At 44.9% G+C, this 27,078-nt stretch overlaps 1 long non-coding RNA gene across 1 annotated transcript; it reads right to left on the bottom strand.

Moving 5' to 3' along the window:
- Positions 1-26,986, bottom strand: LOC310706116. Its single transcript, XR_014525695.1, has 3 exons — positions 26,215-26,986; positions 17,956-18,064; positions 1-166 (listed from the first exon to the last, which is right to left on the bottom strand). It is a non-coding gene; the product is annotated as an uncharacterized lncRNA (long non-coding RNA).
- Between the last annotated feature and the right edge of the window lie 92 nt (positions 26,987-27,078).

The raw sequence follows: 27,078 nt of genomic DNA on the forward strand, positions 1-27,078 counted from the left end.
TCAGTCTCCTCTTTTTCAGGCTAAATATACCCAGCTCCTTCAACCTTTCCTCATAAGGCTTGGTTTCCAGATCATCATGATTGCCCTCCTCTGCACACGTTCCAGCTCGCCAGCATCCTTCTTTAATTGTGGTGCCAAGGATTGGACACTGTATTCCAGGTGTGGTCTGACCAAGGCAGAAGAGAATGGTACTATTACTTCCCTTGATCTGGACACTACACTTGTGTTGATGTAGCCTAGAATAGCATTTGTCGTTTATAAAGACGTTGAACAACAATGGGCCCAGGACAGAACCCGGAAGCAGTTACTGTCTGTACGGAGCAATAGCATCTCTCCTAAATTTCAGGTCAAAGTCTCTCTTATCCCTACGTGGAGTTGCCAGAGAAGGAGTTTTGCATGCAGAGTCTGTGCTCTTCCCCTGACCTACAGTCCCAACAGTCCTGTTCATATGGGTGGTCAACTTACCCCCTTTTTTCTGTTTCTGCTAGAACTATTATACCCTTAAGAATGACACTGTAATTGTGGATGCATTCCTCTGCATTCTGAAGCTTGCGCCTGTCAATTGGCCCTTTATGGCACTCAGTAGAAGCCGGATGTTTTCTGTGGATGGCAGCTGTTGTTCAATATCCAGCGAACAGCTGATAGACTGGCCGTGTTACATGGTGGCGGGGGGGGAGTGCAAGTCAGAGCCTGGGAAAGGTCCTATTGCTGAATGCTCTTGACTCTGACTAGTAATTAGCTGACTACATGCAAGATTATGAAAAAGACCAGAGCTGGAGAAACCGCTTTTCAGAAGTCATTCGGAATTAGAAACGGCCATTCCATCACACGCACACAAAACACTGCAAAAGAATTTATGAATGGCTTTCCTTTCCTAAAAGGGAGGGGATGGATCATGCCAGACAAAGTCTGAAAATGTCATAACTAACGGCGCTAATCATACTCTTTCAATTTCTGTGGAAGGGAATCGGAGAACTATACTATCAAGTGGTACTTTTCCACGTTGTCCTGCCGAGATTCAGCCATTGCCAAGTCAAAACTTTGTTTTCTTGTGGCGGAGAATTAAGCTACAAGCTAAAACGAGATAATTTGATTGAAAGGGCTGCATCTTTTCTGTTCCTATCCTCCCTTCTTCAGAACAGCACTCTTCATGTTCATGTTTACAGCAAAATCGACAAACTTCACACCTACTTCTCCCCCGCCCCCCACAAATAATGTATTTAATAATCTACTTATTGCCCTTTCGGTGGTGAAAAAATACTTTGGGCTTGGCCAGTTTGAGTCTGGAAGTGTTGTAAACTGAGGGGTCTACTTCCTCAGCAAAATTAAAGGGAATGACCCGTGTCTCAACAGGAGGGGGAACAAAAACAACCAATAATGGTGACATTAGATGCTATAGCAAATGTTTGCCTACTGCAAGTATGTAGTTGTCTTCCCTAGAGCAGCTGGAAACGATGCATGCAGCATAAGAGTATTGGGAATATTTTTCAGACAGAGGGCATTATTCATTTTTTTGGCAACTTTACGAGGGTCAGATGACAGAAGGAAAAGTGGGTGAAGCGAGGAGCCCGTAGTTCACCTTTGTGCTCTCGCGCATTCCTTTCTATCTTCCGTTCAGATGAGCCAGAAACATTATCAGAGGTCAAGAATACATTCCAGCCAGTCAAAATAAAATAAAATAAAACCTCAATGAAAGTATAAAGCAGGACTAGCAGGGGTGTGGCTTGAGGGGAGTGCCATGCGCCAAATAGAGAAACCTGGAGGACTGCCAAGGAATTATAGGAAGGCAAACCTGACAGTACAATGTCAGTTTGTGCTTTGAGTCCCCCTAGATGTTTGCAGGGGAAATACGACAGCGATAGAAGGGGCAACAGATTTTCATCTGCCATAATATTTAGCTCTAGCTGTTTCCAGCACTTCGTAACCGGAGACAAAATAAAATGGCAAGTGATACTGAGTTCTCTTCTGTTTTTCTATTTTGACTGAAATGGCAATTTTTTATTTTATTTTATCCTCATAACTTTTTAAACAAATGTTCTATTTCTTGCCTTGAGGATTATCTGGTGGGAAAAGGTACAGGCTCGCATACGATAAATGAAGGTGTGTGTGTTCCCTTTTGTGCCTTTCCTTGTACTTTTATGTGCACTTAGCAGCTGCAGATAAACATTTTACCTAACATCTGCATGGGGAAGATGGAAACAGGCACAACTGCTCAACACCTACTTTTCCTCTATCTTCACCCAGATGAAAAGCAGTGCCCAAACTGGTGATAACAGAGAAAAAGAAAGAGGGGAAGGAGGAGACCCCACCAAACGCCCCTGTTTTCAAGTCCTGGATTTACAGAAGCCATCTTGGTTTCTGATTTGATTCCGGAATGTCCCGCTTTTCCTTAGGACATCTCTATTTTCATCGGAGAAATGTTGGAGGGTATGGAGTTGTGCAACTCCCAAGCCAAGATACAACTTTTAGAAGACATCTACAGTATACAGGCAGCCCTGTATAGGGAAGGTTTTTTTGTTTAAGTGCTTAATCTTTTACAGTCGTACCTTGGGTTACATACACTTCAGGTTACACACGCTTCAGGTTACACACTCCGCTAACCCAGAAACAGTGCTTCAGGTTAGGAACTTTGCTTCAGGATAAGAACAGAAATCGGGCTCCAGCAGCATGGCAGCAGCAGGAGGCCCCATTAGCTAAAGTGGTGCTTCAGGTTAAGAACAGTTTCAGGATAAGAACGGACCTCCGGAACGAATTAAGTACTTAACCTGAGGTACCACTGTACTATGCTTTTATATATATTGGAAGCCACCCAGAGTGGCTGGGGCAACACAGTCAGATGGGCAGGGCATAAATAATAAAATTATTCTTTTTCTTAGTCTTATAGAATAGGAATGCCCTAGTTTCATTGGATAAATGTTGGAGGGTATGACAGAAGCCTTTAAAATTGTGTTCTATGACAGAGGACGAATGGTGGAGACTACTTCCCTAGCCTGGCCCTTCCAGAGAAGAAGAAGACAGTTTAGAATTACAACAAGGGTCTGAGGGAGGTCACAGCTCAGAGGAAGATGAGGGGGAAAGCTGGGAAATAATGGGAGAGGAGGAGCAGGCAGAGCTGTAGCAGGTGACTGACACGTTATCACTGGGAAGCATTCTGACCCACCATCTCCCAGAACCCAGCTTGCCTTAAAAGTAGGTGAGCAAAGAACTCAAAGACAGAAGGCATGTAGCAGCAACCATAGAGGTGGTGGTGCTGTTGATGAATGAAGCGGGGGTGGTGGTAGAAATTTACTCAGGACGCCATTATTCGAAGAGGCTGCATTTCCAAGCCTCTCTCTGTGAATATTGAATAAAAAGCAGATGGTAAGGACCTTTCCGTGTCTTATCCGTTCCTGCAATCTGCCATGGGGAATGATTCCTCTGCCACCTAACAGGTTGCCAGGTCATGTGACAAAGCTGAAAGGGCTTAGGATCGAACCTAAGCCCCACCCCACCCTGGTCCTCATCTCACAATGCACATTTTTTAAGACTTACACTGGCCTTGGCTTAGCCAGCATCTATGTAGCCAGCTAAGCTGGCATATATGCAGCTGAACAGGAGTTGGGGACCTAACACCTGCTAAACTGGGAATCAACCAACTGAGCCAGAAATCCTCTGCTTCCTAAACTGCTTATCCCAGCAGATCTTGCCGTCGGTTTGCCCCCTTATGGCGGAATTTATATTGCTGCTTAGAGCGAATGTACTTCCTACCCATTCTTAACAACTGTAAAATTATTTATATTGCTTTCTACTATCTACAGGAAATCGCCATCAGTTTTATTACAGTCAACAGACCAGAAATGCAACAGACAATAAAGCCAATCAGAGGCCATTTTGGTAAAGCGTGTTCTCCAATAAATGAGAGCACGTGTTGCGGTGTGGGCCGCCGGGCCAGGCCTCTTGTTGCCAGGCAGGTTAAGAGTTGTTGCCTGGCATTATGATTGGGTAACCGGGTTGCTGGGGCAAATTGTATGTTGCAAATTGGGTGGGTGGGACCATAGTCTTTAAATATTGGTGCACTCTGGTTTCTCTTTCTCTTTGCAGAGTGCATCAGATCACCCGCCCGCCCGCCCTCTTTTCCGGTTGACCTTGCTTTGCCTGTCATGGGGTCGTCTGCTTTGGAGCAGGGGCCTAGTAGGAATTTTGCCATTTGGTGATTGGCTGTGCCATTTGGTTTTTGCCTACTACTCAGCAATTCGTCACAACTTGTAAGGTTGCGGTTAGGCATTGGTTATAATATGCTGGTGGTGGAGGGGTCAGGATAGGCTGTGCCTGCCCCTCCTATTGCGCTGAAGGGAATTCCGTTAAAGGAATCCTGGGGCTTGCCATGATTTCGTCCAATCCCTGTCATGGGAATCCCTGTCATGGGACCAGGGCCGGCAAGCTTTCGGGGAGCTGCTGGGGTGAACGGCGTGGTCCGATGCTTAGCTCAAATGACCCCCAAGTTTGACTTTCCCTTCTACTGGCTACCGATCGGACCTCGGGATGTCAGTTCTGTCCCAGGCGGGGGGACAGATAGTCATAACCAATGTCTAAACAACCACTCACTGATTTTGTATTTTAATAAAGTTGTGGCCAAAATAGTGCCCAAAATCCAAAACTAAAATTACGTGTTATGTGTGAAGTTATTTGAGGGGTGGCCTGGGGACCTTCACACGCAATACCAAAACCTCAATTAAGCACAGTGGAGCGATTAGCTGAGCAAAAGCAACATCTGGAAATATTAGAAAGCCATGAGAAAAATGAACTAGCAGGGTGGCTGAATCCACTATCAAAATCTACAGCATACACATTCATTTTCTTTGGTTGGGCATTTTAAATGTGTAAAATGAAGAAGGAACAAAATTAAGGCAGTTCTAGGAATAGGTAATCTTCCTAAGACTTATATGGTTTGATAAAACGTGTTCTCTCTAGCAGAGAGCGCGTGTTGCGGTGGGGGATACAAGCCACCCCATTGTTGCTGGGCGGATTTGTGGAGGGACCCAGGCAGTGTATTGGTTAATCGGGTCGCTGGGTAGAACTGCTTGTTGCCAATTTTGAAGGAGGGGTCAGAGGTTTTAAATACTGGTTGCCCAACTTTGAGCGTTCTCTTGGCTGCTTGCACCGGATCACCTGCCCACCCTCTCTGTATTGGGGGGGTTGTTCACTTGACCTTGCTATGCCTGTCATGGGGTCGTCTGCCATTGGGGCAGGGCCCTGGTAGGGATTTGTCCATTTGGCTGACTGGCTGGTGCCATTTAGTTTTGCCTACTGCGTAGCAAATCATCACAACTTGTAAGGCTGGCGGTTAGGCATTGGTTCAAATTGGTTGGTGGAGGGGTAAGTGCCTACCCCTCCAATGGTGGTGCAGAAAGGGAATTCCATTAAAGGAATTCAGGGGCTTGCCATCCCTTTCGTCCTAGTCCCTGGCATCGGACTTGGGCCGTGCAAGCCACCAGGAGCATGAGGGTGAGAAGTGAGGGACTGAGGCCTAGCTTCATTTTCTCCCCAAAAGTTGTTTCCCGCACTGGCTTTCGCTGGAATCCAGAAGTCAGTTCTGTCCCCTGGACAAGGACAGATAGTCGGAACCAATGCCTAAGCAAACACTCACTTGAATGTATTTAAATAAAGTTGTGGTCAAAATAGTGCCAAAAACCCAAACCAAAATTGATGTGTGATGTGTGAGTTATTGGGGGGGGGTGGCTTGGGGACATCGACACGCAAGAGCTCTTTAGAAGAAACAATGTTGATATATATATTGTGTTCAAAAATATTATTGGTGTGAAAAGAGCAGCTCTCAACATTCTGCTGAATAAAGGATAATGTAACAGTTGATAGTGATCTTTTTTTAAGCCAGAAAGATGATTTCAGATACGTCTTGAACTGGGGTTGCATTCTTATGGACTGAAATATGCCTCTGTGTGGAGCTGGGGAATTCTAATTTTTTTCAGTCAACTATTTCTCTTGGATTCTTTGGAAACTGTTGGTGTACAATGCTTATGGGACGGTTATATAATGTGGACTGTTGAACTTGGTCATCCAATTATTTCAGAGTATTCACTCCATTAAAATTCAGTTTTGCTTACAAATAATGACAGTTGATAATGGAGTAAATTTGTTTCTGGAGTAGATGGCTTTTCAAACTAGTTGCAGACATCTTATGACAGACTTTTGGGGGTGCGGGGAGCCTGACAGCGTTTTTCACAATAATGAACCTGATTCTTGCTCTCTCGGCTATAGCTATTCATTTAGGATTCCAACTCAACAAATTATTATTACTACAACAACTGTATGACCATGTTCAGAACATATATTCTAGGGTTGCCATTTCCCCCAAGTGAAAATCCAGTTGCTGAGCTTTTGGTGGGAACATCTCACCCCATAATTTAGGTTTTGGGTCTTTGGGGGGAATTTTGAAGCTTTTTAAAATTATTTAATTGCCCTATTTGCTATATACCTAGGTTTTCAGCAAAAATCCGCCTGGACACCAGTTTGCAGCCTGATTCCCTGAAGTGTCCACGAAAACCCAGACATATGGCTTCCCCAAAAAATCTTGGTATCTGTAGTTTAAGGGTGCTAAGTGTTGCTAAAAGGTAAAGGGTAAAGGGACCCATGACCATTAGGTCCAGTGATGACTGACTCTGGGGTTAGGGGGACTTCGGGGTTGGTGCCTCCGGCAATGGCGGATTTCCTCTGATCGGGAGGAATCTGCTCCGTGGAAATTTGGGTCTGGCCGCCACGGCGAAGGCGGAGACCCGTATAAATCACAGGCGGGAGAAGCCTGTGAACGTGGGATTTGGCGGGCACCTTTTGCGCCTCCCCTACTCATGGGGAAACCCGGTTTCAGGGACCCGGAGTGACGTGGGGTGAGCGGCGTGGTGCTTCGAATCGTCTGCTTCTTCCACGGAGCGAAGCCGCATAGCTGTTGCCGGAGAGCATTGACTTTTTCCTGTGGACAATTTGACTCCAAAGTAATTACCCGTGAGTAGAGCTGAGACGGGAGAATCGGATTTTAAACGTTTAATTTGGCATCGAAACGGAGAGGTTCAAAACAGGAAGTCCGCCTTCCATATTTGTAAACAGACTGAGGCAAGGAGGCTGTAGTCTTGGAAAGCCTTTTGTAAAAGCCTAAATTTCCATCGGTAAAGAGCATAAAGCCCCCCTTGGAGGCAGGAGAAGGGGGGGGGGGAGTTGTGGACTGAGTATGCCTGCAGGAGAGAGTGAAGGGAGTTAAAATACCGGCGCTCTGACCCTGGAAACGGGCTGCCAGTAGGACTGACGGTTTGGAATGTTCATTGACAGCACTTAGAACGTTCCTTGCCAGCTAGCAAAGTAAGAGGAATACATTGTTTCTATTGTCTCCAGCTGCTTCTAAAAAGGAGTAAAAAGTAACTGAAATCTGTAATTAACTTTGGATTGTATTAGTTGCGTTTAAAGGGGACATGGTTGACTATTATAAATAGAAACTGTTTCCCCCTAGTGGAAGTGTCTGAAATTGGTTACTTTATAAGAGCTGGGCTAGGGGGACTTCCAGCTGCAAGATAAAAACTGTGAGACTCTGAGATTGACCTTGAATCTCTCAAGTGTTATGGTATATAGAAAGGGGGAAAAACAGATGAAATGTCGACAGAAGAGGCCTTAGTGGTCGCATTAGTGAAAATAAACGATTCGCTGGAACAGCTTCACAAGAAAACAGACAATCTGGGACAAAAGGTGAACACCAACACAGAAACCATTCAGAGATTGATACAGGAATTTACCTTGACACGGCAAACTGTGGATGAAGTCAGGGAGAAAACCCTTGCTGCTGAATGTAAAACAATACAACTGGAGTGTGAAAGAGCCCCATCCATTCAAAGGCAACTCGATGTGACATCTGTTATGATAGAACTTAAAGAAAAACAGATGAATTTGAGGACCAGAGCCCTACCTGAATTGGGAAAGGAAAGCTTGACAGAGTTTCAGGAGGAGACAGGACTAACATCGGTTGAGAAAGAGAGGCTTTTGGGGGTCAGTATGACCGCCAAAAATGTGGATTTATTTAAGGGTAACTGTGAAGGACGTTGGATTGAAGAGAAGGGGGATTAGGAAATATGGACAAATCTGAAGTTGCTATTGTTGGGCCGAGCTGTTGTGGTGGGGGTGAGGGTTGCTGTGTTGCCGGGGATGTTGCTTTTGTTCCAAATAGTGCAAGTTTTGGAAGGGATGGATTGTTTCAGGAGGTGGCAGAGGGATGTTTTTGGATTAGTTTGGCAGGGCAGGAAGCCTCGAGTAAAACTTATTGACGGATGCTAAAGAAGGAGGTGGGCCTGCCCTGCCAGACCCCTAAACTTTGTTGTGAACCATCTGCTTTTTGCTGGCTGAGAGAATGGTTGTTTCTTGGAAGCACTGAAGTGTTGGATAATGGCAGATGAAGTTGATGGACTAGATGGAATTGGCGGAAAAGACTGGCAAGATCCGAGACCAGGGAGAAGAGTCGGTGGAAGAAGACTGGGGAAAGTTTAAAGATTATTTATAGAAATATTGTAAAATTAATGAATGTTAGAAGAATGTTGGAATGAAGTTATCTGGCTTCAGTAGAAATGTTATAAGGAATTAAGTATAAATAGATTAATAAAAATAAGGTTAAAATGTGTTAAGATAATTATAGGATAGAAAACAGGGGAAGATGGAAAGGAATTGGAATTAAGTATAAATAGATTAATAAAGCTTTAAAAGGAAAAAATATGGTTAGAATGTGTTAAGACAATTATAGGATAGAAAACAGAGGAAGATGGAAAGGAATTGCTGAAACAATTAACAGAAGTGGAATACAAAAAGGGAGGTGTGAGGAGGTCGAGGAAATAAGGGAAAGAAAGATAAGATGTTGAAATTGGATTGTGTTTTAAATGGTTTTTGTTTTGTTTTGTTTGTTTCTTTTATTTTGCATTGTATTGTATTGTATGTTTTTTCTTTTTTGGTTTTTTGTAGTGTTGTATTTAATTTGTTGGAAATTTAATAAATATTATTTTTTTTAAAAAAGACTCTGGGGTTGCGGTGCTCATCTCGCTTTATTGGCTGAGGGAGCCAGTGTACAGCTTCCGGGTCACGTGGCCAGCATGACTAAGCCACTTCTGGCGAACCAGAGCAGTGCACGGAAACGCCGTTTACCTTCCCGCTGGAGCGGTACCTATTTATCTACTTGCACTTTGATGTGCTTTCCAACTGCTAGGTTGGCAGGAGCAGGGACCGAGCAATGGGAGCTCACCCCGTCACTGGGATTTGAACCGCCAACCTTCTGATCGGCAAGTCCAAGGCTCTGTGATTTAGCCCACAGCGCCACCCACGTCCCTGCTAAGTGTTGCTAGTAGACCCCTATTCCTGTCCCAGAGCTGCAGCTCCCAGATTGGTTGAACAGTTCATCCTTCTTTACAGGGAACTCTGGGAATGGTAGTTCTGTGACAGCTAAGAAACCTACAGGGGTACTAAATCACTAGCAAAATGGCAATGATTCCATTATAAAAATTGCCAGGTATTCTGCCATTTTGAGCAAGCCTCATCACTTGCCTATGCAGGTCACAGCCTGCCACCTGCTGGAACTGCCCAAGGTGGTTACATACCCCATATATTGGTCATCCGACATCCTGTGTGTGGGATACAGAGCATCTAGTACCAGCCTCAAAGCGTCTCTCATTACTACTCCCAAGGTCTTTATTAATACAAAGTTAAAGAGAGTGATATACATCATATGCACTATTTTGAAATGTGGCTTGAGTTAGCTTCATTCTAGTCCCAAACACTGCAGATTATTTTTCTTTTAAAAGCTCTATTTGTAGGAAAGGCATTTTTTCAATAATCTCATATATCCATTTTAAATGTTTCCAGATTTCCTGTTTCCATTAATTCTTCCCAGAGGAAAGCGAGGGAGGGCGAGATAAATCTGGTCCAAGCGTTTGGAGAGAGCGCTTCACATTGTGCGTGCAAACACACTTTCAGGTTATCTCGACCCCTCGATCAATGCAGAATGACCCAACACTGACAAATGGGACAGGAAGAATATAAACATTATCTTGATGAATGGGAGAACTTGGCTCTTGTGTAAAAGCGAAACTGAATAATGCCACGTGAAGTATTATAAGAAGGAAGGGTAAGAGACAAACAGTTGTCTGTAAGGTGTGGAGGCAGCCTCAGTTCTTTTTATATTTTCTTAGTTGTTACCTTTTAAAAAGTTTTACATTTCAAAAACAAAGGTGCAAGTGTTAAATCATATCTAGGGCAACAAACAAATAAGATCTAATCGTTATCAGTAACAGATTAGAAATATCAAGATCCGAGAAATATACAAAGTGTTGCAAAGTAGAAAAAGATAGAGATATTGGTTATGAGTTTGAAATGTAATAGGGAAGATAAGAAATGCATACTAAGAGATTAGACTGGAAAATTTTCAGACAGGATTGATGGAAGTCAAAAATTTGAATGAGATGTAAAAGTATGTTTAATTATTGTTGAAAATGATATGCTAAAAAAACTAATAAAATTATATATATATATATAAGAAATACCAAGATCCAAGATTTTCAATGATTTCAACAATGATACCCTCCACAAACATAGTAAGCCATTCTCATTTATCAACTTTTGGCTTGGAATCCTATGTCTCAGAATACAAATTCAACAGAAAATCAATGGATGGATCTTTTCTTTCATCCATACATTCGGCCACCCAATTTTCTGGATCAATATATTCAACTCATTATCATAATACTGGATGAGAATATTGTAAGGACCTTATTGGACCCATGATATTAAGACAACAATTTCTATTGCCGAAAACAACAACAACAACAACTTCTTCTTCTTCTTCTTCTTCTTCTTCTTCTTCTTCTTCTTCTTCTTCTTCTTCTTCTTCTTCTTCTTCTTCTTCTTCTTTAGACTGGACACCAGTTTGGTAGAAAAAGAGGTCTACTTTTTCAATGGAGATGGTGCCAACATCAAAATACAGTGTGTGTGTGTGTGTGTGTGTGTGTGTGTGTGTGAGAGAGAGAGAGAGAGAGAGAGAGAGAGAGAGAGAGAGAGAGAGACTACGTTGATGATTTGAAAGGCAAAACAGCAATATTCTTTCTATTGGAGCCACGCAGGGTAAGTTGTATTTACACAGCCTCTATTAGTTTCCTTTTACCACGAACAAGGCGAAAGTCCAAATGTTCCAGCCTCCCGGCTCTTATTGTACATCTGCTGCTGTATTATTCTTTAGCACACTAAGAACTCATTGACCAGAGGGCAAGTTAACATATTGGTTCCCCCGCAAGACATCAGCTGCAGCAGATGTTTTAAAAAATGCCTATTATGTTATTTTGAGATTTCTCCCCCCAAAATATCTTGGAAGCCATCAAATGCAGAGTCTACATATGTAGCCGTAAGGTAAACGCTTTTGGAGAAAGGGAAATGGCACCAAATAAGGAACAGGCTTTCCTGTTTTGATATATTATTTACGATATTTGAGGAGGTATTTTCCAAATGGCAAAATGCCACAGAATAAAGGACTGGCTTAAAGCGTATAGGGTAAGAGTTAGTCAAAATAAAGCATGTTTGAGTCCCACAGATTTCAGTAGCATGGAATGAAGCATGTGCTTTAGTCTACCATGGAAGTGAATGGAAGTTAACAGGGTTCTACCTTGGCTGAATTTCTGAGAGAAAGAGAAGATATACAAGGGAATCCTACAGAAATTTAAAGTGGACCAATTTGGCTAGCATACACCAGTCTCTCATTCTTGAACCTTAAGAAACAGTGAGTAACCAAATGGCAGATTTACTCTTTAGTCCCACTCTCTCACATTTTATTAAATACAGGACAGTCTTCAAGAAGGGAAAGTGTTTGCCCTGACAGGAGTAATATGTGACCCAGAAGAACAGCAAATGAACTGGCAGAACACCAGGAGTCGGAATGAAATCTTTATTGACCGCAGCAGGTAGGGTAGGAGTTGGCATGGCTCCAGCATCAGTACATCATTCCATTCACCTGGTGCTGGTGGAATGGAATCTACTGGGGTGGACAGAGGCAAAAAAGCTTTCCCACGAGCCCTTGCAAAGGGATGAGGTCAAGGCCATTTTGCCTTGAGAGCCCACCCACTCTCGGGTTAGAGACTTTACTGAGAAATTATGGGGCGCTGGCTAATAGGGCCAGAAATAATTTTTTCCTCTCTCAACCTGATTGGCTCTTTCCCCACCTTTCACTCAGTGACATTATGGCCTTACTTTGTTAGGCAGAAGAAGGTAGTTTGTATGAGGGCAGAAATGGCATTGGGCAGATCAACATAGTATAGGGCAGGGGTGTCCAACTAGTCGACCGCAATTGACAGGTCAATCCCCAGGTGATAGCGGTTGATGATGGTTGATTGCGTGCTGACTTTCCTCCGCAGGGGGAAAAGAGTATCCGGCCCGGCCCCCTCACTCTGTCCGTCACTCATGCACAATTGCTGATTCGGAAGACGGAGTTATTGCTGCTGGGTTTACTACCTGGTAAGTGATTTATGGCACATTCCCCCCCCCCAAAAGCATCAGAAGTATGCCCCCCCCAAAAAAGCTCAAGAGGTTTTGCTTGCCCCCCTAAAAAAGCTGCTCAAGAAGTTTGGCTTTGCCCCCCCCCCCCGATATATCACTGCTAGTTTTTTAGGGTTTTTTTCCCCGGGAGTAGATCGCAGTCTCTTGGGAATTGAATGTCCCTGGTATAGAGGAGCCCCCCATAAGGTGCCTAAAGGGAGGATTGACTGAAGCTCAATGCTGGGGTATCTGCCTGGTAGGAATCTGCACCCTGGTCATGCAGTGAGACTTTGCTTGCTAAGTTTGCACCACAGCAAGGTTCAACACTGGCCAACTCCCATGGAACAGGTTTGGGGCAGATCCATTCCATCAACGTGGGGCTTGTGGAATGATGAACTGATCTTGGGACCCCATGCCATGCCAACCCTTGCCCTGCCTGCTGCTGTCAATAAAGATTTGGCCTGGATTTTATCCCATTGGCGTTGTACTGTCTGGTTATTTTGCTGTTCTCATGGGTCACATAATGTGCCTCCCTGGGCAATACATGCATCAGAAAACTGGTTGGACAAACATGCTCATTCTGAGTATAAATTGAGAGATCATGTTACATGGGGCTATAGCTAATAAAGAGGCACTAGTGCAGAATTTTTGGTTTGAGCATCTATTTGGAGGAGGGCGGGGATGTTGCAAGAACAAAGCTTGAAGGCCAAGAAAACAATATAGCCAGAAACCCAAGCATTCTTGGCCAAAGCAAGTGGCCTTTGGCCGTCTTTGTTTATAGCTCATTCTTCATAGACTAAACTCTGGTAAATTGCAAACTTGTAGATGGCCTCTTCCTCTCTCCATATACACAAACTACACGCACACACAGTTTACACTGCATTCTCTGTAAACACAATGAGGGAGGTAAGGAAATGGAAGCCTGTGTTCGCATGTTAGTGGAACTGACCCACAGATATTTAAAAGTATTTTGATAAGTTAAGAGCAAGGTTTTTAAAGACTTCATGAATTAGAACAGAAAATTTTAGTTCACTCCAGTAAATCTGAAAACCTACAAAGATTTCATTTTCAACTAGACACAGAAGCTCATTTAGAAGCCTGTTTCAGTGGAAAACATTTTCTGTTTGCATATGTAATTGATAAGTGCCCCTCCAGTACGAAGCGGAGCGGTTTGAGTTTTAGCTTAGTTTTCAATGTTTACAAGGCATTGACAGCATTTCCGTTGAACTGAAAATCCTTTAAAAAGCCTATTTTCCAGGGTTTTTGACTGCACACTCTTTGCATCCTGGCATAAGCGTAGTACACGTGTCGAATCCCTCCCATTTCCCTGATCCAGTTATGTCCATATGTGCTCAGATCCCTAACTGCACCAGGAACTGCAGACTCAAATGGATACCATGTGTGCATTTGGCAAGGCCCAAAAGAGGAAATCCCCATGGAGGGATTGGTCTGTATAACACATGCTCAGTCTGGTGGCCTATCACGCATATAGGGGAGTTGGGACTGAGCCCTTCACCCCATCCTATTCCTGAACGGATCATCTCTCTTTGGTGGCTGCTGACTTGTTTTACACACACACACACACACACACACACACACACACACACACACACCAATGATAGATCTTGGGGTCTCACATTTAACCAGCGCCCTGCACAACCTAAGGTTGCCATACCTCGAAGAGCAAACAAGAGGACAGCCTGAGCCGCTGCCAGGCCGAGCTGGGGAATGAGGTGTGTGGGTGAAGGCATGCAGGGCTGCTGCTGTCGTGCCCATATGCCTCTTTCCCCAGCTTGGGCTGGCAGAGGCCATGGCATGAACAGCAGCCCGTGCCCACACCCGAGCCACTTGCGTCTCAGCCCAAGCCCAAGGCACTGTCAGGCTTCGGAGGAATTCTATCCCTCCCTTGGTAGCAGCAAGAAGCAGAGAAAAACAAAGAAGAGTTCTTACTAATAAGTTTATTCAATCATCATCATGAGAGACAAAGGAATGGAGTTTATCTGCCGTTAATGGCGTTGTTCCAACTGATCTCCTCCTGCCTCTCTTCCTAGCTACAGCAGTTCCCCTTATAGTGGCCTCCAGAGGGTAATTGTCTCTGAGTCCTTTGCTCTTGCACTCTTGATGAACGCCGGGTTCTGGGAGAAGGGGGTTCAGAAATACTCTCCAGTGATAACGTGTCTCCCCCTTCTCTTCTCCCAACACCTCCCAACTCTTTTTTTCAGCTGTCTCTGAGCTGTGACCTCCCTCAAACCATGCTGTAATTCAGGCTTCCTCAACCTCAGCCCTCCAGATGTTTTTGGCCTACAACTCCCATGATCCCTAGCTAGCAGGACCAGTGGTCAGGAATGATGGGAATTGTAGTCTCAAAACATCTGGAGGGCTGAAGTTGAGAAAGCCTGCTGTAATTCAATACTGCCTTCCTCTTCTATGGAAGCTTCAGGAGAAGGGGGGATGATCTCCACCATTCCTCCTCAATCTCGTCCCCTTCAGTCCAGTCCCTGACAGCCACCCAAGCCATACACCCCAAACCCCAAACATTTCCTTTAATATGTAAAAATCCACTCAAATGGGCATGTTGGCCCCCCAAAAGAGGGCATGTTGTTGACCCTAAGGTAAAGGGACCCCTGACCATTAGGTCCAGTCGTGACCGACTCTGGGGTTGCGGCGCTCATCTTGCTTTATTGGCCGAGGGAGCCGGTGTACAGCTTCCGGGTCATGTGGCCAGCATGACTAAGCCACTTCTGGTGAACCAGAGCAGTGCACGGAAACACCGTTTACCTTCCTGCTGTAGCGGTACCTATTTATCTACTTGCACTTTTGTGCTTTCGAACTGCTAGGTTGGCAGGAGCAGGGACTGAGCAACGGGAGCTCACCCCGTCGCGGGGATTTGAACCGCCAACCTTCTGATCGGCAAGGCCTAGGCTCTGTGGTTTAACCCACAGCACCATCCGCGTCTGCAACACCAAAATTTGGCACCCCTTTGCTACTCCATTCTAAATCATAGTTGTGGCCTTCCCAGCAGCACCCCAGAGACTCCACACCCAGTGCAACTGAACCAGTCCCACTATGCACAATTCGCCTCCGCACAAACACACCACCCAAATGTAGGATTACCCTGAGAAGGACATGTGAGAAGAAGGTGAATTGCTGGGAGGGGCATCGTGCAGGGAGGCTGGCATAATGAAACGCCCTGGCAGAGTCAATCTTGTTAGTGCAACTGCACTATATTGACCTTCCCACCATCTCACCCCTGTCTCCCAGTGAACAACAGCTACTCACCTGCCTGGAAGCTAACAATCTGGCAATCTGGCAAGCTACTTCTGACCTAATCCTCAAGCAGCAGTGTAACCTTGTCCAGAACAGGTCAAATACCACTTCCAAGCAGTTCACCGACAGCACCTGTCTTGATCTCGATTATTTTGTTAGCCTCAACCCCACCCAAGTTAGCCGACTCCAGGCACCCATTTGGGGCCTCCGCCACTACTAATGGTTCAGATGAAAAAGAGAGAGAGAGCTGGGTGTTCTCTGCATATCAGTGTCACCCACCTCCAAACCACAAGTTAAGCCAGTATTAATACATTAACAGTGAATGGAAGGTGATGCTAGGCTTTCCCATCTTCGTCGTTGGCTGTTGCTAGTCCAACAGTTCCAGTGATCTCCGCAGGCCTATACAGTCTTGTTTTTAAACAGCTGAAACCCAACTGATTTGCACGTTGGATGGAATAGGAGATGTAGGCGATGCTGACTCCAGTTCCCACACTCTCCCATAACCAGCTGACCTGTGGAATTTCAAGTATGTTGATTGTTGTATTGCAAAGGAGAAACATGTGTGGACATGTGTGTTATTCCAGCTAGGAATACATGCGCCAATTCCTGTATTTGCATCCCGGTGGTTTTGGGGTGTTGCCTTATGTTTAAAGATGGGAACAGAGGGCGTTTCTTTGGCACCACAAATGCGAATGTGACCTGAGACGGTTTTCTTGACACCCGTCCTGATTTATTTCATCCCTGCTTACAAGATAGATTCGTAATTGACAGAGACAGGCATTTCAGTTGAAGTCAGGACTCAAAAGCATCCGTCTCTGGGCTTGGCAGGCTAGTCTCTGATGAACAAATACGACATAATTTATTGATGGACAACATGATAGCATCAGATCTGTCTATGGGTAGAACTGTGCTCAGATTACTCACTGTTTTGCACAAATGTCTGATTGTATTGAAAACTACCTGGAGTAAATCCATTGGGAGAAAGTTGGAGGACTATGCAGTTCTTCATCTTTCTTTCCATGTGTTTGCAAGTGACACGGATATATATATATATATATTCCCTCAGGCACTTATGTTTACTTCACTATAGAAACACAACTGTTAATATAGTCAAGCACCTGGTCAAAGCTGAACTGCAGAGCCCTCAGCAAAACAATAGAAGGTATTGTTGGTGCACTGTACAGAAATTGCATGCAACAGTTGTAGCCATTTGCATACCTTATAAACTGGCCATAAAGCTGAGCCTGTCACATAGGCAATCTCTTATTTATTCCTATTTTCTTCCAACTGAAAACATGGAGGCAGGACTCAATTGATAGCCATTGGGTTCCAAGTTGTGTAGACTCAGTCTAAACTGATTCTGAAATTCCTCTACTGAGGTGAATTGGTAGATTTCTATTAATGGAGTTTTACAAGTAAATCAAACTTTAATTTCATACCCTCCAACATTTCTCCACTGAAAATAGGGATCTCCCATTCCATAATGGTAATTTACTTTTTATACCCCACACACCTTACTGGGCTGCCCCAGACACTCTGGGCGGCTTCCAACATATATAAAGACATAAGAAAGCATTAAACATTAAAAAGAAACCTTCCCTATACAGGATTGCTTTCAGGTGGCTCGGGAATCGGATAACTCCATACCCTCCAACAGTTCTCCAATGAAAATAGCCACATCCTAAGGAAAAGTGGGACATTCTGGTATCAAATCTGAAACTGGGTTGGGTTCTCTAAATCAAGGACATTCCTGGAAAATAGGGACGTTTAGAGGATATGTAATTTTTTCTTGGGCATAATTATGATTACCAATGGAAGTGTGTTTTCCATGTTAATTTTGTCTCACGTTAATGTGAGGCCTCTTCTAATACCTGGCAAGTTACCTGTTCTGGGTGGGGTTGAATTCCTCGAAAGGAGCAAGTTTGGGGTTACATCTCTTTCACTGGAAGCCCAAGTGTCTCATTATCCAAATATATGATAAGCAGACTAGTTTTCCACACTTGCATTTAAGGACAGAAGCAGCATATTCAGAGCTATGCAATTTCAAAGTGTTTGTGAATTTTGACTTTGACATATGCCCTTTGGATATACGCAGCCAACCACTTTACCAGATGAATGGCAGCACGATGTTGAATTGCTTTGGAGGTGACCTACCTTTTCTTCACATATTTACCACAAATTCATCCAGCTATAGACGTTCTCTGATGGCTTTAGCATGAGGGTTGGCTTGGAGTTCAAGGCAGAAGTTGTGGTTGACCACATCCTAGCAGACAAAATATAATTGCTATATTAGGATCTTATACATATTTCAGTAGATTCCCTATAAATAATCCCCAAAGCTCAACTCCTTTACATGAAATATATTCAGATTTTGCCCTTGGAAAAAAAGAGGAAAAGATGGGGCTGGAATCCCTGATTCAGCATTTACTGACCACATTGCCATATTGTAACTTTTATTTGACTCGAGCACGTCCAGTGATCAAACAAAACACTTTGAGGCTTAAGCAGGGATTGTTATGCAATGCCCTGAGGGTTTACTATTTATTTATTTTTAAAATATCCATGTCACCCTTCCGTAAGATCTGGAGCAACCAGGACACTCTATATTCCAACCTCTCTCTGCCCTGATTTTCCATCTCCCCACCCCACCCCACAATCCAATTCTCAGCCAGCATCTTGTAGAACAACTCAGAATGTTCAGTTCTTATTGGTCTGTTTCGGTGTCCCCCTCCCCCTGCTAAGGGTTCTCTTTGTCTCTTTTGGTAATTCACTTTGTCTCTTTTGGGTTCACTCAGCCCTACAGATGCGGATGGTGGCACTGATCCACACTCACGGAATCAGCACCAGGGAATTAGCATTTACCAGCCTTCCCCAACCTTTTGCCCAGTGGCATAGCGTGGGTTACCAGTGCCCAGGGCTGCACAGAGGGGTGGGAGGGAAGGAATGCATGGTTAATGGTCAAGGATGATAGGAACTGTATTCTAAAAGCATCTGACAGCACAAGGTTTGGGAAGACTAGCGTACATAGGCTATACTGAGCAGATGCTACTTCGTATGTCCTTAATTAATGTAAAATTTACTTTTTAAAAAAACATTCCAAACCCAACAGGGAATTTGTGGCACATCTGGGCGGCAGCAGGAAATCCTGTGGCCATAGAGTCAATTCTTCAGGGATCCCTTGCCTCAGCAGAACAGGCCAAATGACAGATTTTATGTACTTTATCATGCACCAGAAAGACATTTGCTTCTGTTTTGAACATTATTTGGGGGTGGGGGTGGGGAACCATGACCATCACTGTTTCTGGAATATAGTATTCTTGATATGGCATGCACATTTAAAAATGCATGTTTGCTGGCTGACATCTTGGAGTAAACCCCTGAATCTCAGATGATCGGACAAGCTATGTAACAGCATACATACATTCAGGTCTATTAAAGGGCAGGAATATTTTCTTTGGATAAGATGGCTCAGTCCATGAGGTCTATACAGACTAGCTAAGAGTCATATTTGGTGACAACACTGATATTTAAGCATCTTGACCATTTGGGAAGACCCTTCGAGGGTTGAAACATCTTTGGTCTATAGCAATATCGTTGGCCACATTTTGCTGGCCATATAAGATGATGTTCTGATGTAATTTTATATTGCCATGATTATAACACTGAGATTTTAGATTGTATTTGATATATATCTTCTAAATTTGTGTGCGCACATGTTAAATGTGGATTTAAACTTCTTTGTTTTTTATACATTGGGAAAGTAATTTGCAGGTTTAGACACTCAGGCCCAATTTTGTACTTTTGTTCCCTTACAAACGGCAGCCATGAATATGACAATCGCATTTGTGAAAACATGTGTAACAGACAAGTACACTCACCCAGGTGGCTGTTCACTTACTGTTCCCTGATGGGAATAAACTTGGTGTGGCAACTTGAACTGTCTACCATGTAATTTGTGAAACAGCCTTGAGCAAAGTAGAATGCATTTTCTTCCTAGTGCATAAACTTAGGATCACAGCCTTAGTGATCTGAGCAACTTAAGATTATGACATGCTGCCTACTTTGTGGGGCATAAAGAATCGCAGGAGAAATTTCTCCTGAACGATCTACTGATAAGGTGATGAAAGTATGAATATCCCTGCTGGAAAACAAGCATGCAATGACATTCCGAGATTGCATAAACTGTGTTTCAAAAGCGAGGTATTGGCATTTTTACAAAACCGTATGTACTCTGAAAGAAGGGTTAGCTCAAACAATGCCAACTATGTACCACAGTAGAAAACAAATATTTGCCTAAGGTGCTGAGCAAGCAGCAATAAGCAAGCTCAGGTAAGATCCATTCATAGGCATTTTTCTCTCTCTCTTGTAAAGAGCTTTCCCTGAGCTGCAGCATTAACACTGGAGTTCAGTGTCATGGCTATGCTTTTTTCTTTTTAACTAGCAAGATGTCATTGTCGGTACGTGTGTTTTGAGAAAAGCCTTCAATTCATAAAGAGCCCTGAGGGTGCAGTGCATTCTGCACAGAGACAAATTTACACACACATGCACACACCATGCCCTCAAAAGTACAGTATCCCCAAGGACATCACTTTACCTATTTCAGATATGAAAGAATGGGAACCATTTATTTATATGGGAAAAACACCATTGGGTTTATGGCAAGCAAGATCTGCTTCTAGCTTCCTGCAGCGAGCTCAGTCACCAGCAAGAATGAACAAACTTCTCTCTGTCCCTCAAAAGAAAATACGAGAGTTTCTGTTGTATGTGTTCATTCTAGAAGGGGACTTGAAATGTTCAATACATTTTTTATTTTTTTGCTCTGACCTTATTCTTTATGGTTAGCTCCAGCAAATCTTGCAAGGTTGAGCAGCTTGTGTACAGCTCTAGGGAAACAGATATGCATAAATATTTTCAAACCTGATTAGGAATATAGCCTCACCATTTTCCCCGTGGGAACTGACTTGTAATCATTGCAATGCCATGAGTGCAGGAATGCTGCACATCCAAAGCTAAAGGGTAAGGGAAAGAACCGAAATCATTCCAGTGAGGACTGGGTATACTCAGTGGTGACTAAATACTGACTGTTTATAGAAACAAAACCTAGAAATGAGGGAATGGAATGGAGTATCCTGGAGTGGAACCGCTAGGGCTGACTGGCACTCTGAACAGCCATCCACACATTTTGTTGTGTGTTGAGGTCCCCAAGCCACCCCAAATAAAACACAATTCACACAGAATTTTTGTTTAAGGTTTTTGGCATAATTTTGGCCACAACTTTATTAAAATACAAAAAATGTGAGTGGTTGCTGAGGCATTGGTTGCGACTATCTGACCCCACACGGGGACAGACTGACATTCACACACCCACAAAAGTCAGAAAGGGAAAACATTTTGGGGAGAAAGATGGAGCTGGGTACCATGTCCTCACCTCTCCCCAAATGCTCCCAGGGGCTCTTGCGTGGCCCTAGCCCCTTGACAGGATTCGGACAAAAGCATGGCAAGCATGGCAATACTCTTGCAGAAGCAGTATGGGAGGGGCAGGCACAGCCAATCCATGCCCCTCCGCCAACCAATTCATAAAACCAATGCCTAACCGCAACCTTACAAGTTGTGACGATTTGCTACGCAGTAGGCAAAAACCAAATGGCACCAGCCAATCAGCCAAACGAACAAAATTCCTACCAGGCCCCTGCCCCAAAAGCAGACGACCCCATGACAGGCATAGCAAGGTCAAGGGAACAACCCTAAATATAGGGAGGGTGGATGGGTGATCCGATGCGCGCAGCAAAAAGAGGAAGCTCAATGCTGCGTGCAGGGAATATAAAGCTTATGGCTGTCAATCACAAAATGGCAACATCAAATTCTCCCCAACGAGAAGAGGAGCCCAATCGCAAGGGTGGCCAACTTATCTTTCCTGCCCAGCAACAGTGGGATGTCTTCTTAGACCCCACCACAACACGTGCTCTCCATGAAGGAGAACACGCGTTGTAGTTCTCACTTCTTTGCTTACATGTGAGAAAGCAAAAGAGTACAGTGGTGCCCCGCAAGACGAATGCCTCGCAAGACGGAAAACTCGCTAGACAAAAGAGTTTTCCATTTTGGAGGTGCTTCGCAAAACGAATTTCCTATGGGCTTGCTTCGCAAGACGACAATGTCTTGCGAGTTCCTGCTGGCTTCCCCCCCCTTTTCTAAGCCGCTAAGCCGCTTATCAGCTGATCCGATCAGCAGATAAGCCGCTAAAAGCCGCTAAAAGCCGCTAAAAGCCGCTAATAGCGCTAATCCTCTAATCCGTCAATGGGCTTGCTTCGCAAGATGAAAAAACCGCTAGACGAAGAGAATCACAGAACGGATTCTTTTCGTCTTGCGAGGCACCACTGTACTCAGCTGAGGAGTGGGATAAACCTGTTACCTGCCTCCAGTGACCCCATCCAAATAAGAACCAAGCTTGGAGAAGGAGAGGCAGGCTGACAAATCTAAAAAGAGAAAATGCAGAAGGGGAGGGGAATAGAAGGGGGGGGAGAACAGTTTGACAGTGCCAGAAACAAAGTGGTGAACTAAAAACAGGGATTTATATACAGTTTGGGACCAGGCTGATCTTCCAGCCCTGGTGGTCTTGCTTGGATGGAGGGACTGAAAATGACCCAGCAGTCTTTCGTCCCCTGGCTGATGGATGGGGCCATAGTGTACTTCCCTTCTGCTCTGCAACTGGAGCCAAGTGTTCTTTCTGGCAGGCAAGGAGGAAACAAACTCATTGCTTCCTGATGGATGGGGACAGACTTGTCTTCCTCTGGCCATAATGTTCTTCCTGGGAGGCAGGGGCTGTGGCCTCCCTCGGTCCCTTGGGTCTCTGGCCAATGGCAGAGGCCAGAGTGTACTTCCCTCAAGGTCTGATGTCTGAGGGCAACAGGCAGATTATGAACACATGGAGAACATCTCCGGTACTATTAAATATGTCAGCATTCAAATACTTCATAATGCTTAAATGGAGTTTTGTAATAAACCACACACACACTCAAAATTCCAGATGGCTGCATTGGTTCAGCAGAAGAATTATCACCAAGCAAAAGTAGAGTACCTTCATCAGGACCAAGCAAACTGCCACAATAAATCCTTGTGCATTGAGGGCTGACCCATACATTGAGGATTGCTAAGGGCATTGTCAGGGACTGACTAGGTGAGGTGGAGTGGTAGAAACCGCCTGACCGAGAGCCCTCTCAGGGAAAGTGCAAAGAAAGAGAATTTGGATCTGGGATCCTGGTGGTGGGCAACCGGACGCACCCCAGAGGGAAGAGCTGGGATGGACTGGGAGCTTGGAGGATGAGGAAAAGGGGGAAACAGGCATGTGCCCCTGCACAGAGCAAAGAGAGGAGTCAGACTTAGCAGCTTTACAGAGCCCGAAGGAACAGTGTTTCTGCCGGCAGCCTGGCAGCTCCTCCCATTCGCGACATATAACAGAGCAGAGAGCCAAGCAGAGACAGAGAGGGTCCCTTGGAGCTCGCCCTAGAAAGAGGGAAGGGCCTGACACAGAGGGAATGGAGTGAAGTCGGAGGTGCAAGACAGTCTGAGAAGCTGCTTGCTATGGTGGAGTATATAGCTCGACTCTCCATGTGTTTTCTGTTCTGATTCATTAATAAAGGGACTAGGTAAAGGTAAAGGTAAGGTAAAGGACCCTTGGGTGGTTAAGTCCAGTCAAAGGCGACTATGGGGTTGCGGCGCTCATCTCGCTTTCAGGCCGAGGGAGCCGGCGTTTGTCCACAAACAGCTTTCAGGGCATGTGGCCAGCATGACTAAACTGTTTCTGGTGCAACAGAACATCATGATGGAAACCAGAGTGCACAGAAGCACCATTTACCTTCCCACCATAGTGGCACCTATTCATCTACTTGCACTGGCGTGCTTTTGATCTGGTAGGTTGGCAGGTGCTGGGACCGAGCAACGGGAACTCATTCCATTGCAGGGATTCGAACTGCCAACCTTCCAATTGGCAAGCCCAAGAGGCTCAGTGGTTTAGACCACAGTGCCACCTGCGTCCCTTAAAAGGACTAATTGCAAGTTAGCAGGGGTTGCCTTCTCTCTTTGCTCTGCAAAGTGTGCTGCGTGTCAGCTCCCTTGACAGGCATTGGGGATGCTAGGGATGTCAATCCCATGTGCAAAAGGTTGGCACAAAGCAAGCTGGTGTAAAGTTACACCACATTGGAACACATTCAGCAGCAGGGCTTCTGCTGTTGCTCTGCCTAAGCACGGCAGAGGGGAAAGAAACCTTTAAAATAGTGTTTTATGTTGGGTTGCCCGATCACATGACTGAGCAGAACGGGCTTGGGATCCAGCCTAAATCTCCTTTCACTGCTCACACACCGCTCCTCCCTTCCAAATGTCCTTTTTGGGGAACTTACACACAGTGGCGTAGTGTGGGTTATCAGAGCCCGGGACCACATGGAGGGTGATTGGGAGGGTGGGAAATAGGCAGAGTATGCATGTGCATTTAACTTTTTAACGGCTTCCGCATCATCCAGTTGCTTGCAGCCACCTAGATAAGAAAAGAAGAGTTGTTCCATTGTCTGGAGAGGTCACTTCCTGGTTCGCACGGAGAAGCCATTTTCAACAGAGCCCAGCGACAGAAGCATGCGGCTTCATTCAGGTAGCTCCAGGTGTTGAAATTTTGTGCCCCCTAGCAATTTTGGGCCCGGTGCAACCTCTCCTGAAGCTCCCCCCCCCATTACACCACTGCTTACACCAGGGGTCAGCAAACTTTTTCAGCAGGGGGCCAGTCCATTGTCCCTCAGACCTTGTGGGGGCCAGGCTATATTTTGAAGAAGAAAAAAATGAACAAATTCCTATGCCCCACAAATAACCCAGAGATGCATTTTAAATAAAAGGACACATTATACTCATGTAAAAACACGCTGATTCCAGGACTGCCTGCAGCACAGATTTAGAAGATGATTGGGCCTGATCCTGCCCCTGGGCCTTAGTTTGTCTACCCATGGCTTATACCATAAATGGCTCCATCAGTTTCAACTCACCAGCTGAGCTATGGCTGAGCTGGGATGAGCAAGTTATGCTGGCATATCTTCAGCTGAGCTGGGGATGGGGGCTTAACACCAGCTGAGCTGGAAATCAGCCCGCTGAGATCCACAACATCATAAACTGCTCATCCCACCAGGTCTTCCCACAGAGCTGTCCCTTCCGATTTTTGCAGGAAGTGGCTTTGTTTTATTCGGCATTCTAAATGAGGACGTGGATTGGACTTTGATTTAACAGCTTTTCAAAGACTTTTGAACATGAGACTATGTAAGGAAAGAGAAAATCACATCTGAGCATGTAGGGATTACCTTCAACCAAGGACATCAATGCGTTAGTCATGTTCAATTTCTGACTCAAAAGTTGAAATGTCAAAAGAAGGACTGGTTAGTAATTCTGAAAGTATATGGTCACCTTTGTATGGGTATAATAAACTGTCTCAGTCAGTGGCGAAGGAAGGGGGTGTGGGGGTGTGGGTTGCCACAGGTGTCATCACTGAGGAGGGTGAAAAAAATATGAGGTTTCTTTTCTTTTCTTTTTTTGAAAAAAAAATGGGCTCACGAAACTTTTTAGTTCAGTCAAGAAACGTAACAAAATGTGGCTGGTACTGGGTGCCACACTGCAGAGGCCGGAACTTACCACAGGGCCTGCAGTGTGCCCAAGCCACGCGTCTCTCCTGGGAGTGACATGGTGGCTTGGGGGCCTGTAGGCTCTGCCTTGCCTGAAACGGCAGCATGGGACTTGCGCCTGCCCTCCGCCTCTCCCTCAGCTGCCCTACAGCCAATGGGGAGGCGGCAGAGAGGATCCACACAGTGCTCCCTGGCCCCATGGGTGGCTTGCCCTGCCCCCATTGGGCTGCTCGCCCCACCCCCGGCTGCAGGATGCGAGCACCACACCCGGCACCCGAGCGGCTAGCTACACCACTGAGAAGAGCCCTGCTGAATCCTATCTGGAACAGAATCCTGTTCTCACAGTGGCCAGCTAGATGTCTATAGGAAACCCTCAAGCATATACCTTCCAATACGTGTTTACCCACCAGCAGGATCTGGCACCTTTGCTAGTGCTATGCACAAACATTTGAAATGCACAATATGATTGCATCCTGCCCTATCCCCACCCCAGTTGTGCGGCAACTGAAATGTCTGTGGGTGCTTCAAGCTGGGGACTTAATATTGTAAACTGGCCATTCAGAAATTGCAAATGGGACATTGGCAGCAGGGTTGTTGTTTTTGTTTGTTTTTTACTTGTCTGGTTTTCTGTGAAAACTGTGAAACTGAATATAAAAGGAATAAAACACAGCCTAGCATTTTGGTGCTGATGTCATGGGGGTGTATGCGAGAGCAGTGCCAATCCCACTGGTGATGTGGATGTGGTAAAAATAGGGAAACATACCTTTTAACTCTTCAAAACTGCAACAGAAGCACATCTCAACTTGCTCCCTCTTGCAGCCCTCAGATACTGGAAGATGGCTTTCCTCTCTCCTCTTCTCCAGGCTAAACATGCCCAGCTGCCTCAACTGTTCCTCATCAGGCTTGGTTTCCAGACCCTTCATCATCCTGGTCGCCCTCCTCTGCTCACCTTCCAGCTGCTCAATATCCTTCTTCAACTAGCCTGCACTGACTGGCAGCAGCTATCCAGGGTTTCGGATGGGGGGGGGACATTCCCAGGACAGAAGGCCTGCATGCAAAGCAGATGGTTCAATCCTGCACTATGGAGACCCCTAGCCTGCCTTGAAGGATGTGGGGGTGGTCTCCCTTTGGAAATGGGGCTGCAGGAAGAAGGATGTGAAATGCCGATATGAATCTGTGGATAGAAGATACAGCCCAGCTGCAGGCGGAACAGAAGGCGCCTCCAAGTTTTGACAGATAAGCATCACCTCTCAGGAGGGGCCTGGTCCAGGTGAAGGGGTTGCCATGGTGACAAAGACATGCCCTCCTTTGTGACATCTCTTGCTCTTCCCTTAAAAGCCTCTGACTTGCAGGCGGCCATTGTGGGTTAGTGAGGAGAGTCAGGAGAGAGAGGTAGTGGTGGTGGTGGTGGTGGTTGTAGAAGAGGAGAGGTTTGCTTGCTATTTTTCTTTTTATTTTATTTAATACTTTTATTTGATTCATTTAATTTTATTTATTTTTTATTTTATTTCTTATTTTACCTTTTTTATTTTAACACTTTTATTTTTTACTTTTTATTTTTATTTTTATTTTTATTTTATTTTTATTATTTGTTTGTTTTTATTTTTTAGTTTTTATTTCTTTTATT

The sequence above is a fragment of the Podarcis liolepis genome (genome assembly GCF_965112155.1).
Source record: "Podarcis liolepis genome assembly, chromosome: 4".
Taxonomy (NCBI): Eukaryota; Metazoa; Chordata; class Lepidosauria; order Squamata; family Lacertidae; genus Podarcis; species Podarcis liolepis.